This window comes from Lissotriton vulgaris, chromosome 9 (genome assembly GCF_964263255.1).
Source record: "Lissotriton vulgaris chromosome 9, aLisVul1.2, whole genome shotgun sequence".
NCBI classification, from domain to species: Eukaryota; Metazoa; Chordata; class Amphibia; order Caudata; family Salamandridae; genus Lissotriton; species Lissotriton vulgaris.
In genome coordinates, this window is record NC_141697.1 from 26,557,233 (window position 1) to 26,572,065 (window position 14,833).

At 53.7% G+C, this 14,833-nt stretch overlaps 1 protein-coding gene across 1 annotated transcript in view; it reads right to left on the reverse strand.

Annotated features, from left to right (window-relative positions):
* The window catches only part of AKAP6 (A-kinase anchoring protein 6), a 593,433-nt gene that overhangs the window by 378,461 nt on the left and 200,139 nt on the right, over window positions 1–14,833 (reverse strand). The gene's annotated exons all lie outside the window — the stretch shown is intronic.

Consider the following 14,833-nt stretch of genomic DNA (forward strand, 5'->3'; position numbering starts at 1 on the left):
TGAGATCAAGGAGGATCACTGCCACTGATCCTCCTTGACCCAGGATTTTTCTGGCTTCCTCGGTAACCATGAGGAGGGCGGTCTCAGTCCCGTGTTTCGGTCTAAAGCCCGTCTGGGTGGGGTCCAATAGGTGGTGATCTTCCAGGAAGTTTATTAGATGTTGATTTATATATTTCTCCAGGATCTTACTTACCCATGGGAGCAGGGAAATGGGGCGGTAGTTACTCAGGTCAGTAGAGTCCAAATTAGGCTTTTTTAATAAGGCTCTGATTATGGCTGCTTCCATACTGTCGGGACCGTGCCAAAGAGATGGAGGCATTTAAAACCTCCCTTATGATCGGCAGGGTGGTCTATGAGGTTGCCATTATTATGTCTGGCGGGGCTGGGTCATTAGGGGATCCGGATTTTACTTTCCGTGCTAAGGGTTCAAGGGAAGCGAGATCCAACGGAGGGAAGTGAGTCAGCAAGGGTAGATGTTGGTTGGAGGGGGGGGGGGGCTGTAGGGAGGAGAGGAGGGGCCGAGGGATTTGGTTTTCTCAGGGGAAAGGCAGAGTAGATGGAGCTTATTTTCTTATTTCCAAGTGCTGTGTAAACTCCAACGACGCCCAAAAATGTGAGCAATTCTAACAAATTCACAATTTTACCCAGACCTATTTCACCAGGAAAAACCTTGCATGTTCAAGATAGAATATTTGGAAAAGCGCAAAACGTGTTAATCGAGTGCGAAAAATGTGGTGTGCCGGGAATTACGGTAAAACCAAAACACTGGAGCGCTCAGAACGAGGCCCCATCCTAACGAGCAACAACAATTCCGTCTGTTTTTCGGAAACGCAAAGCTGCAGTTAGGAAACAACCCACACGGGGGCGCTCCAGGCCCGTTTTTAAATCGCTCATATTCAAGCGAAGGTGCACGTTTGCGAAGTCAGAGCTGTTGGTGTCTGGCGGAGGTCTCAACCATTAAGTAGAGGTACTTCTGGCCGGTGACAATCACCCCGAGCTACTAATATTAGTGCTGTACTAGTGAGCAGGTCGGACAAGATCACACTGGTGCCTCCAGGTGAACAATCACCAGCAGGGATCGGCTGGGGGGTCAGGCAGGGGCGCCTCTTGAGGGTGAACCAGGGGTTATCAATCTGGAATGTCTCTACAGGGTGATGGTGACAGCTGTCGCTGCAGCGCCGTCTCATCAAGGTGATCATATTTATAAGTCTCTCCAACGCCTCATGGTTTATCACTCAAATGTCAGATGTAAATCTATGTTGTAAATAGGCCCACTGCTCTCTGGACACAGCTCAGGAGAGCGGAACATATACACATTCCATCTCCAGAGCAGGCTTTTCAACCCTGGGGTACACATGACAATTCAACCAAGGAAAGATGGAGGGCTACTTACAGGGAGCAGGAGGGCTACTTACAGGAAGCAGGGGGGCTACTTACAGGGAGCAGGAGGGCTACTTACAGGGAGCAGGGGGGCTACTTACAGGGAGCAGGAGGACTACTTACAGGGAGCAGGAGGGCTACTTACAGGAAGCAGGGGGGCTAGTTACAGGGAGCAGGAGGGCTACTTACAGGGAGCAGGGGGGCTACTTGCAGGGAGCAGGAGGACTACTTACAGGGAGCAGGGGGGCTACTTACAGGGAGCAGGAGGGCTACTTACAGGGAGCAGGAGTGCTACTTACTGGTGGCAGGAGGGCTACTTACAGGGAGCAAGGGGCTACTTACTGGTGGCAGGAGGGCTACTTACAGGGAGCAGGGGGCTACTTACTGGTGGCAGGAGGGCTACTTACTGGGAGCAGGGGGCTACTTACTGGTGGCAGGAGGGCTACTTACAGGGAGCAGGGGGCTACTTACAGGGAGCAGGAGGGCTACTTACAGGGAGCAGGAGGGCTACTTACAGGGAGCAGGAGGGCTACTTACAGGGAGCAGGGGGGCTACTTACAGGGAGCAGGGGGGCTACTTACAGGGAGCAGGGGGGCTACTTACAGGGAGCAGGGGGCTACTTACAGGGAGCAGGAGGGCTACTTACAGGGAGCAGGAGGGCTACTTACAGGGAGCAGGGGGGCTACTTACAGGGAGCAGGGGGGGCTACTTACAGGGAGCAGGGGGCTACTTACTGGTGGCAGGAGGGCTACTTACAGGGAGCAGGGGGCTACTTACTGGTGGCAGGAGGGCTACTTACAGGGAGCAGGAGGGCTACTTACAGGGAGCAGGAGGGCTACTTACAGGGAGCAGGGGGGCTACTTACAGGGAGCAGGGGGCTACTTACAGGGAGCAGGAGGGCTACTTACAGGGAGCAGGGGGGCTACTTACAGGGAGCAGGGGGCTACTTACTGGTGGCAGGAGGGCTACTTACAGGGACCAGGGGGCTACTTACTGGTGGCAGGAGGGCTACTTACAGGGAGCAGGGGGTTACTTACTGGTGGCAGGAGGGCTACTTACAGGGAGCAGGGGGGCTACTTACAGGGAGCAGGGGGCTACTTACAGGGAGCAGGGGGGCTACTTACAGGGAGCAGGGGGGCTACTTACAGGGAGCAGGGGGGCTACTTACAGGGAGCAGGGGGGCTACTTACAGGGAGCAGGGGGGCTACTTACAGGGAGCAGGGGGGCTACTTACAGGGAGCAGGGGGCTACTTACAGGGAGCAGGGGGCTACTTACAGGGAGCAGGAGGGCTACTTACAGGGAGCAGGGGCTACTTACTGGTGGCAGGAGGGCTACTTACAGGGAGCAGGGGGCTACTTACTGGTGGCAGGAGGGCTTCATACAGGGAGCAGGGGGCTACTTACAGGGAGCAGGAGGGCTACTTACAGGGAGCAGGGGGGCTACTTACAGGGAGCGGGGGGGGGCTACTTACAGGGAGCAGGGGGGGCTACTTACAGGAAGCAGGGGGGGCTACTTACAGGAAGCAGGGGGGCTACTTACAGGGAGCAGGGGGGCTACTTACAGGGAGCAGGGGGGCTACTTACAGGGAGCAGGGGGGCTACTTACAGGGAGCAGGGGGGCTACTTACAGGGAGCAGGAGGGCTACTTACAGGGAGCAGGGGGGCTACTTACAGGGAGCAGGGGGGCTACTTACAGGGAGCAGGTGGCTACTTACTGGTGGCAGGAGGGCTACTTACAGGGAGCAGGGGGCTACTTACTGGTGGCAGGAGGGCTACTTACAGGGAGCAGGGGGCTACTTACTGGTGGCAGGAGGGCTACTTACAGGGAGCAGGAGGGCTACTTACAGGGAGCAGGGGAGCTACTTACATGGAGCTGGAGAGCTACTTACAGGGAGCAGGAGGGCTACTTACTGGGAGCAGGAGGGCTACTTACAGGGAGCAGGAGGGCTACTTACAGGGAGCAGGAGGGCTACTTACAGGGAGCAGGAGGGCTACTTACAGGGAGGTGGAGGGCTACTTACAGGGAGCAGGAGGGCTACTTACAGGGAGCAGGAGGGCTACTTACAGGGAGCAGGGGAGCTACTTACAGGGAGCAGGAGGGCTACTTATCGGGAGCAGGAGGGATACTTACCGGGAGCAGGAGGGCTAATTACAGGCGGCAGGAGGGCTACTTACACGGAGCGGGACGGCTTCTTACAGGGAGCGGGAGGGCTACTTACTGGTGGCAGGAGGGCTACTTACAGGGAGCAGGAGGGCTACTTACAGGGGACAGGAGGGCTACTTACAGGGAGCAGGAGGGCTACTTACAGGGGACAGGAGGGCTACTTACAGGGAGCAGGGGGGTTACTTACTGGTGGCAGGGGGGCTACTTACTGGTGGCAGGGGGGCTACTTACAGGGAGCAGGAGGGCTACTTACAGGGAGCAGGAGGGCTACTTACAGGGAGCAGGAGGGCTACTTACAGGGAGCAGGGGGGTTGCTTACAGGGAGCAGGGGGGCTACTTACAGGGAGCAGGAGGGCTACTTACAGGGAGCAGGAGGGCTACTTACAGGGAGCAGGAGGGCTACTTACAGGGAGCAGGAGGGCTACTTACAGGGAGCAGGGGGGCTACTTACAGGGAGCAGGGGGCCACTTACAGGCAGCAGGAGGGCTACTTACAGGCGGCAGGAGGGCTACTTACAGGGAGCAGGAGGGCTACTTACAGGCGGCAGGAGGGCTACTTACAGGGAGCAGGGGAGCTACTTACAGGGAGCAGGGGGGCTACTTACAGGGAGCAGGGGGGCTACTTACAGGGAGCAGGGGGGCTACTTACAGGGAGCAGGGGGCTACTTACTGGTCGCAGGAGGGCTACTTACAGGGAGCAGGAGGGCTACTTACAGGGAGCAGGGGAGCTACTTACAGGGAGCTGGAGAGCTACTTACAGGGAGCAGGAGGGCTACATACTGGGAGCAGGAGGGCTACTTACAGGGAGCAGGAGGGCTACTTACAGGGAGCAGGGGGGCTACTTACAGGCGGCAGGAGGGCTACTTACAGGGAGCAGGGGGGCTACTTACAGGGAGAAGGAGGGCTACTTACCGGGAGCAGGAGGGCTACTTACCGGGAGCAGGAGGGCTACTTACAGGGAGCAGGAGGGCTACTTACAGGGAGGTGGAGGGCTACTTACATGGAGCAGGAGGGCTACTTACAGGGAGCAGGAGGGCTACTTACAGGGAGCAGGGGAGCTACTTACAGGGAGCAGGAGGGCTACTTACCGGGAGCAGGAGGGCTAATTACAGGCGGCAGGAGGGCTACTTACACAGAGCGGGACGGCTACTTACAGGGAGCGGGAGGGCTACTTACTGGTGGCAGGAGGGCTACTTACAGGGAGCAGGAGGGCTACTTACAGGGGACAGGAGGGCTACTTACAGGGAGCAGGGGGGTTACTTACTGGTGGCAGGGTGGCTACTTACAGGGAGCAGGAGGGCTACTTACTGGTGGCAGGGTGGCTACTTACAGGGAGCAGGAGGGGTAGTTACAGGCAGCAGGAGGGCTACTTACAGGCAGCAGCAGGGCTAATTACAGGCAGCAGGAGGGCTACTTACAGGGAGCAGGGGGGCTACTTACAGGGAGCAGGGGGGGCTACTTACAGGGAGCAGGGGGGGCTACTTACACGGAGCAGGAGGGCTACTTACCGGGAGCAGGAGGGCTAATTACAGGCGGCAGGAGGGCTACTTACAGGGAGCAGGGGGGCTACTTACAGGGAGCAGGGGGGCTACTTACTGGTGGCAGGAGGGCTACTTACAGGGAGCAGGAGGGCTTCTTACTGGTGGCAGGGTGGCTACTTACCGGAGCAGGAGGGCTACTTACTGGGAGCAGGAGGGCTACTTACCGGCAGCAGGAGGGCTACTTACAGGCAGCAGGAGGGCTACTTACACGGAGCAGGAGGGCTACTTACAGGGAGCTGGAGAGCTACTTACAGGGAGCAGGAGGGCTACTTACAGGTTACGGGAGGGCTACTTACAGGTTGCGGGAGGGCTACTTACAGCCAGCAGGAGGGCTACTTACAGGGAGCAGGGGGGCTACTTACAGGGAGCAGGGGGGCTACTTACAGGGAGCAGGGGGGCTACTTACTGGTGACAGGAGGGCTACTTACAGGGAGCAGGAGGGCTTCTTACTGGTGGCAGGGTGGCTACTTACCGGAGCAGGAGGGCTACTTACTGGGAGCAGGAGGGCTACTTACCGGCAGCAGGAGGGCTACTTACCGGCAGCAGGAGGGCTACTTACAGGCAGCAGGAGGGCTACTTACACGGAGCGGGACGGCTACTTACAGGGAGCTGGAGAGCTACTTACAGGGAGCAGGAGGGCTACTTACAGGTTGCGGGAGGGCTACTTACAGGTTGTGGGAGGGCTACTTACAGCCAGCAGGAGGGCTACTTACAGCCAGCAGGAGGGCTACTTACAGGGAGCAGGAAGGCTACTTACAGGGAGCAGGTGGCTACTTACTGGTGGCAGGAGGGCTACTTACAGGGAGCAGGGGGCTACTTACTGGTGGCAGGAGGGCTACTTACAGGGAGCAGGGGGCTACTTACTGGTGGCAGGAGGGCTACTTACAGGGAGCAGGAGGGCTACTTACAGGGAGCAGGGGAGCTACTTACATGGAGCTGGAGAGCTACTTACAGGGAGCAGGAGGGCTACTTACTGGGAGCAGGAGGGCTACTTACAGGGAGCAGGAGGGCTACTTACAGGGAGCAGGAGGGCTACTTACAGGGAGCAGGAGGGCTACTTACAGGGAGGTGGAGGGCTACTTACAGGGAGCAGGAGGGCTACTTACAGGGAGCAGGAGGGCTACTTACAGGGAGCAGGGGAGCTACTTACAGGGAGCAGGAGGGCTACTTATCGGGAGCAGGAGGGATACTTACCGGGAGCAGGAGGGCTAATTACAGGCGGCAGGAGGGCTACTTACACGGAGCGGGACGGCTTCTTACAGGGAGCGGGAGGGCTACTTACTGGTGGCAGGAGGGCTACTTACAGGGAGCAGGAGGGCTACTTACAGGGGACAGGAGGGCTACTTACAGGGAGCAGGAGGGCTACTTACAGGGGACAGGAGGGCTACTTACAGGGAGCAGGGGGGTTACTTACTGGTGGCAGGGGGGCTACTTACTGGTGGCAGGGGGGCTACTTACAGGGAGCAGGAGGGCTACTTACAGGGAGCAGGAGGGCTACTTACAGGGAGCAGGAGGGCTACTTACAGGGAGCAGGGGGGTTGCTTACAGGGAGCAGGGGGGCTACTTACAGGGAGCAGGAGGGCTACTTACAGGGAGCAGGAGGGCTACTTACAGGGAGCAGGAGGGCTACTTACAGGGAGCAGGAGGGCTACTTACTGGTGGCAGGAGGGCTACTTACAGGGAGCAGGAGGGCTACTTACAGGGGACAGGAGGGCTACTTACAGGGAGCAGGAGGGCTACTTACAGGGGACAGGAGGGCTACTTACAGGGAGCAGGGGGGTTACTTACTGGTGGCAGGGGGGCTACTTACTGGTGGCAGGGGGGCTACTTACAGGGAGCAGGAGGGCTACTTACAGGGAGCAGGAGGGCTACTTACAGGGAGCAGGAGGGCTACTTACAGGGAGCAGGGGGGTTGCTTACAGGGAGCAGGGGGGCTACTTACAGGGAGCAGGAGGGCTACTTACAGGGAGCAGGAGGGCTACTTACAGGGAGCAGGAGGGCTACTTACAGGGAGCAGGAGGGCTACTTACAGGGAGCAGGGGGGCTACTTACAGGGAGCAGGGGGCCACTTACAGGCAGCAGGAGGGCTACTTACAGGCGGCAGGAGGGCTACTTACAGGGAGCAGGAGGGCTACTTACAGGCGGCAGGAGGGCTACTTACAGGGAGCAGGGGAGCTACTTACAGGGAGCAGGGGGGCTACTTACAGGGAGCAGGGGGGCTACTTACAGGGAGCAGGAGGGCTACTTACACTGAGAGGGAAGGATACTTACAGGGAGTGGGAGAGCTACTTACAGAGAGCAGGAAGGCTACTTACAGGTTGCGGGAGGGCTACTTACAGGGAGCAGGGGGGCTACTTACAGGGAGCAGGGGGGCTACTTACAGGCGGCAGGAGGGCTACTTACAGGGAGCAGGAGGGCTACTTACAGGGAGCTGGAGAGCTACTTACAGGGAGCTGAAGAGCTACTTACAGGGAGCTGAAGAGCTACTTACAGGGAGCTGGAGGGCTACTTACAGGGAGCTGAAGAGCTACTTACAGGGAGCTGTAGAGCTACTTACAGGGAGCTGAAGAGCTACTTACAGGGAGCTGGAGAGCTACTTTCAGGGAGCAGGAGAGCTACTTACAGGACATACACCCTGTTGGATGGTCTGGTGACACTCTGCAGACAGCAGTGCTGTGGAACAGTATGCAGGGATTGTCTCTCTTCGTTCCGTGCTGTGCACTCTGCAGCACATGACCTAACGTGGAGAGGTTCTGAGTTAAAGGTGCGCTCTTTTATTTTAGCAATCCAAGCAGGTAAAGGCCGCCTCAGCTCTGCTCTGAGCCTGCGCCTCTGTATCACACCCAGGGACACTGGCGTTATGCAGCAGGAGAGGGTCAAACTATGTGGCAGGGTTCAGTAAAAGAAAAGGCAAATTATGTGGCACCTTTTTTAATGGTATTACTTCATTATTTTGTACTTTGTACACATGTTAACACTATCTGGACATTGGGTGCACCTCATTAGTATCGGTTCAATACCCAAATATAGCAATAAGCAACAGAACGGCGACCCGTCCAGCTTTTCAAAAGACCTCGCAGTGCGCCGTAACTCGTGCGGCTGCAGGTTTAAGCATTTTTTAACCGTTTGAGCTAGAAAAAAATGTGTTTGTGTTAAAATCTAAAGTTTATGCAGCAGATGATGAATTATGTGGCAAATGCGAAAGATCTATAATTATGCAAAAATCGTCGCACAATCGCATAATTCCAGTGACCCTGATCATGACACAGCCTCAGGTTGATAACACACAGGAATACAAGTGGGCTAACAGGCACATGGATGTCTGTAACATAGCGAGGGCTGGTGGAAAATACAATTGGGTGGCGGCAGCATGTTTCACCAAAATATGAATCGGTCATGCTTGCATATAATATGTCATCCGTAGCACATGTTGCAACTTCTATTAAAAAGAGTATATTTCTTGCTTAAACGGATCAAATGTTATTAAAGTTGCTGCACAGTGGGAACACACCTGCCATTTTCAAAACTAAACTGCTCACCTTTCAGCTGTACACTGGTGTACTCATGCCCCTAAAGGGAAGAAGAGATTATATTTCGCCAAGAGGAGAAAGAATCACAAATGATTGTGTAATGTATTGCATTACAGTGGTGTTTGTATAGCGCTTCCTTATGCCTCACAAGGTTCAAAGCGCAACTGTTGGGTTACAAGGGTTTCTGTCTGTTCCGCAAGGATGTTTCTTAAAGATGAGAGATGGTTTCAGGGGCCTGAAGAGTGAAAGTACAGTAAACCCACAACGAAAGGCACTTTAAATCATCCCCAGGACATGTTGAACAAACGTGGCACAGCTTTTATGCCACAAAGTGCACACGTATACGTTTATTTTCCCGCAAATGGAACTCTAAGGGCCTCGTTACAATGTCAGTCGGTAAGCCTCCAACCACTACTCGGAGGCTTTTCGACTGACATTGTAGGTTTGAACTCCGACTGCAATATTACAATGACGGCGGTGGGAGTTTAAACCGGCCGGGGGATCTGACTCGGTTACGACGGGCTCAAGGAGACAGTTGACCAGTAGGAAAGGCCTGATAATCCCTTAAAGACGGCGTTTCCACCATCGGGATTATGATGGCACTTTCCAAAAGCAATTCCAGGTTGGCTTTTCTGACATGGAATTGATGTCGGAAAGTGCCTTAGCAGGGCCCCTAGCAGGGCCCTCTTACCCTCCGCTTGTGGCCCTGGGGGGGGGGGGCACCTATGGTGCCCCACGGTGCAGGAATGGTTCACAACTTGCATTTGTGGGAGTTTGTGCTGCGTGCGGTTTCAGCCTGCTGCACAAGCTCCCATTAAAAGATGGAAGTGTGCAACCGCACCATGTGCGCCGACCTGAGGTCGGTCAGTGTTGGACTTGGCCCTCTTGGCAGGGTCATCCCTGAACTTTTTGCCTTCCTCCAATATTCTCTCTGACCTGTTTTTGTTGGTTTAATGACTCTGGGCACTTTACCACTGCTGACCAGTGCTAAAGTGCATATGCTCTCCCTACTGAAAAGTGTATATGTGATTAGTGTCCATGATTGACTTATTTGGTTTACTGTCAGACCCCAGTAAAGTGCACCAGGAGTGCCAGGGCTTGTAAATATAAATGCTGCTGGTGGGCCTGCAGCACTGGTTGTGCCACCCACAGAAGCGGCTTTGTAAAATGTGTCTAGGGTTTGCCATTGCAGAACCTGCGTGCAGTCTGGTACTGTCATACTAACTGCGCAAAAACACCTACTTGCCAGTCCCTAAACCTTCCCTTAACTTCATATTAGTCACCCCTATGGTAGGCCCAAGGGCAGGGTGCATTGTAAGCATAAGGTAGGACAAGCCCTGATGTGTGTGGCATGTCCTAATAGTGAATTACAGCTGTTTTCGTTTTTCACTATTGTAAGGCTACCTACTCTCCATAGGCCAGAACGGGCTGCTGGAATTATTACACTCTATAATCCCAACAGACTCAGAGAGCATGGCAGAAAGTCAAGTTTAGTATGCCTGAACTCAGAATAATAAAATACTTCTTTTAGTAAAGTTTCTTTGTGTTTGCAAATACTACTTTTAGAAAGTTAGTATTTGCTTGCCTAACCATTTCAGCCCACCTCTGCTCTGATGTGTGTCTGCTGTCTGGTTTCTGTGTGTGACAGGGCTGGGGGATTCCAGGAGACAGTCTGGGCTGCCAGGTGGTGAATAGGGAGATTACACCAGGATGGGTGGGGGAGTACCCCTTGACTCTGAATAGAGCTGTGCTCTGCCACCACAATGCCGGCTCCGCCTCCTGGGAAACGACTGATGTCCCTGCCCTGCACACTGAAAGGAGAAGCCAGGGCCTGAAAAACAAAGTGCTCAAACACTGACTGGATTAGGCAAAGGCCCCCTTGGCCTGCGAGAATAAAAGAAATGGTGTATAAAAGTAGGAGCCCTGCTGCCTACTTGGCGGCCAAGACCTGGAACTCACTCCCCACTCACCTCCGCCTTACACAGAACCACATCTCCTTCAGAAAAGAACTTAAAACGTGGCTATTCGATAAATAATAATTCCCCCCCCCCCCCCCCCCAGCGCCTTGAGACCCTCTGGGTGAGTAGTGCGCTATATAAATTCTTGAACTTGAACTTGCTAAGAAATTAGATCCTGTTCACGCCAAGAAGAAAATCTGCCTGAAGAGAAGGACCTGGGAAAGCTGCATGGAGGACTACTGTCTCTGACCTGAGAGACTGGCCTGTGGTGGGTGCCTTGCTGCAAGAAGGAGAGGAGAAAAAGACTGAAAGACTTTTATTTCAACTTGTGCAATCTTTGTGAATAATCTCCAAGGGCTTGCTTGTGAACCTGCCCCCTGAACTGAGCCCCAGGACCATTGGAAAGAGAAGCTGCTGTGAGTGCTGCATTTCCCCGCAGTTCAACCTGGGAGAAGCTGAGCGCGTCGTGGAAATCCACCACGCACTCTGAAAGGCCCTGGGCACCTTGATCCCGCCGAGCAACGCAACTTCTGCCTGTCAAAGCCCCAGTTCTCATCGTAAGGACCAGCCCCGCTGGCCCGAGCACCGTGACTGCCACCTGCATGAGCGGTAGCTCGCACCGTAAGAAGGGACCTCGCCTGTGCCTGCTTCCCCCTTGTGACCTGTCCTGTTGGAAGCGCCTGCCGCTGTTCGTGAGCGGATGAGGCGCGTAGCGCGGCTGGGTACGTCTCGTACCCTTCGACTCGTACTGCCTGGGCCTTTCCAGGAGCAGTGCCTACGTCGCAACGTAGAGCTTCCCCACAACGCACCGTCCCCACCGAGTACAGTGACTATCGAGCTCCCCGAGCCGTAGGAGGAGGACACCGCGTAGGAGGAGGACACCGCGACGTGAGGCATTGGCTCTCCCCCTGCTTGTCCGCACAGAGTCAAAGACCAAAGGTACTGTAGCTGTGAATGGTGCGAGTCACATTGAAGCCTACAGCTCGCACCGCCCTCTTGTGCATCCAAAGCCCCCAGTACGCTCCGCATCGTGCGTCGCGCCCCGGACTGAGGTGTCCGCGAGGCGCGTGCTATTGTGAAGGCCCTGGTTAGAAACGCAGTACGAATCGCACAGAATTGGTATGACTCGTACCCCTCTTGGAAAACAGGCCACGTCGTACGCGTCAAATGCGAGGAGCGTGAGCTTTAGCAAGGCCTTGTTCGTCACACTGCACGAAGCGTACAGTAGCGCTACGAAGCGCACAGGAGCGCTACGAAGCGCTACGAAGCGCACAGCCTTAACAAGTATTGCCAAAAAGAACTAAATCTTGTTCTGAGTATTGTGGAATCTCTTGTTGGTGTAGCTTGAACCATTTTGAAGTATTGGGAAGCTGTTTTGTGAGTGATTGAAATTATTTTAAGTACTGTCCATTATATTCAATAACTGTGGTAACATTTTAAGAGTAACTGGAATCAAGAAGTCTGTAATGCAAGCGTGCTTAAACGTTTTTATATAAAGGATATATTTTTACTAAACAACAGTCTTGTGTCTCTGTGTGGTGGGTTGATAAGTCAGTGTGTATGTTATGACAAATGCTTAACCATATACTCTAGGGATTAGCCTTGCATGCTCGCGCCACGCCACCTAGAGGGTGAGCAGGGGTTATTTCTAGGAGTAGTCCTTTGCCCTGACTAGAGGAGAGGGTCCCTGTGTGTCACAAGTGCATACATGTGCCAACCAGAGACCCCCAATTCTAACAGTCGGTTGCACATCCACAGCTATGTCAGTCGGAGGCAACTCCAACCCACATCGTCATCAGTCCCCGAGTGTTTTACCCAGCCTCTTTATGTAGAAAGACGAAAGGACGCTGTTAATACAAGGATTCTGTGCTTCATGGCAGCACAAAATCATGAGTTTTTGGTGAATTATATGTTGAAGAGATCAGCTGACGGTTTACAATTCTCTTTCTTAGGAAACCCTTATACTTCAGTAGTGCCAGTGTCCTTTTTAGGTCTCGCTAGAGCCAGCGCATGCGCAGTCTCAAGCAAGACATTTAGTAAGCGGTTTTGAAAGTGCTACCCAGAGGCTGCCGGCCACCAGCCTGCTGTCACGCGCACAAGCACGCGCGATTTGCACAGCTGCCTTCACCCCTGCTTTCACTTTTGCCTTCGCGCTCTGCACCCTTACGGCGTGCCTCGCTCTGCCCCTCCCCCACCACAGACCACGTCCCTGCGATCACTTTTGCTTTTGGGGCTGTAAACTGGATTCCACACTAAGGAATCTCCTTCACGCCGATGCACTTTGCTGCCAGCCTTTCTGCATCAGTCCGGTTCTCTTTACTTTGAGGATCCATTTGTACTGTCCCTTTCCCTGACCTCTGCTGCCTTTGTTTATGCCTAAGGTTTCACACACCCTACTCCCACTGGTCTGTGTTTCAGACTCTGCCCTTCTCCTTCGACACCCCTTCGCAGAGATCTTTCACTTTAGCTGCTGTGTGGCCGTGTCACTTTCACGGCCGCACGGCCAATGCTTGTTTGCAGTGTTATACGGCGCAAACTCGACCCATAGGTTTGGGAGCGCTTTGCATGCGCACCAGTTACGTGTTTGAGTGAGAGAAGCAGATACAGGGCGTTTGTATGGTACAGTGAGTGACTGATCGCCGCTGACAAATGCTGCGTTTTAGAGGTCATGGCATCACATCTGGCAAAGCAGTCTCTGACGTCCACTCTTCTTTCTATGATACATTGTGCACTTGTAACAATCTCTTATTTATGGTGCTTAGAAACAGCAGGTGTGGAATTAAGTGCTATGCCGTGCCTATCTGTACATACATGAGAAAAAAATGCTGTGCAAATACCTGCCTATTTGGTGCAAAATACTGTGATTAGTTCCGGGTTCATCTTTCCAAAACTATGAGCTTCTTTCTCTGACCTAACAAAGCACAGGCACAGTACACAAAACAGCGGCGACTAAACGGAAATGAACGCTGCAGAGTTATGATTCTCCTCTGGTGGACACACCGGTGCCAGGGGTTCAAGGCACATCTCTCTTGCCCATCCTCTCAGTGGCATAACGTAAGACCCCACAGCCCCCGCAGTGCAGGGGGGCCCCGAGCTCCCAGTCATGTGGGAGCCCCCTCAGTGTCAGTGGTACTATAGTTTATAACTATAATTTGGGTGGTACAGCCTGTCCTACCCATGGTTTCTAAGGGGCTCCTGCCTTTTGGTCTTATTGTGTTTGTTCATCCGCCACTGGGCCAGTAAATATTAATAAGATATTCATTAATATATAGGTACATGGAGCAGAGTCGACATCAATCTGTAGAAAACCGAGAACGAACTGAAAGCAGGGTTTCTGTTGCCTCAGCGCCTGGGGGTCTCCTTTTGTTGAAGGTGGTGCAGGGAGGGTTGTGTCCTGGTCATGCGCAGTGTAAACTGCATGTGAGGCCATTCTTACGCCGCGCGACTGAGCATGCCCTTACTGTGAGTACGATACCATATTTAGTATGTATTATGCCATATTATCATCTGCTTTTGCTATATTTTCTTCATGGTGGTGCAGGCACAGCCTCCTTTCCCCCTCCCCCTCGTATTGGCTCTTCTCCTGACTCATGCCTTCCCCCAATAGCTGTTTTCCTTTCCTTCGCGTCTGGGCCCCACAGCTGTGACCAGGGGCTGGGGTGGTCGTCAAAATGCTCAAGAGGCCCAGTGTATTTCTTTCTTTAAACATGACTCGCGGAATTTCTTCAATTTAGAACATTAGGTGAAACGATTAAAAGTGTCATATTTAAAGAAATAAATAATACCCTTTTTTTACGTTTTGACAACTGCAGGGTGGTTGGATGCCTCTGGGAAGCGGGCGTGCACCAAACCGCCCTGGGGCCAGTCGCCCGTCAAAATGCAAAAGGAGTATTTTTTGCTTTAAACATGCCATGTGGTATCAGCCAGGATAGCTGGATTCCAGTGGCATGGAGAGCACTGGGCTCACGCCTGAGCATTCTTGTCCCACTCGGGGTGATAAATGCAGAAAACAACAGTTCATGGACGGAATGTTGCACAATGGCAAAACATTCACCCCTAGTCACAGATCTGGGTTTAATCCATCGTTTAATCCTGGCTGATGACGGCTGCTAGCCATAAACCGGTCCTAGGATGTTTGATTCCGGTCCAGGGAAGGCCATGTCTGAACTGGGGTGGTGTGGCGAGTAAAAGAACGATGGATTAAACCCAGATCTGTGACTGGGGGTGAGTGTTTGCCATTGTGCAACATTCTGTCCATCAA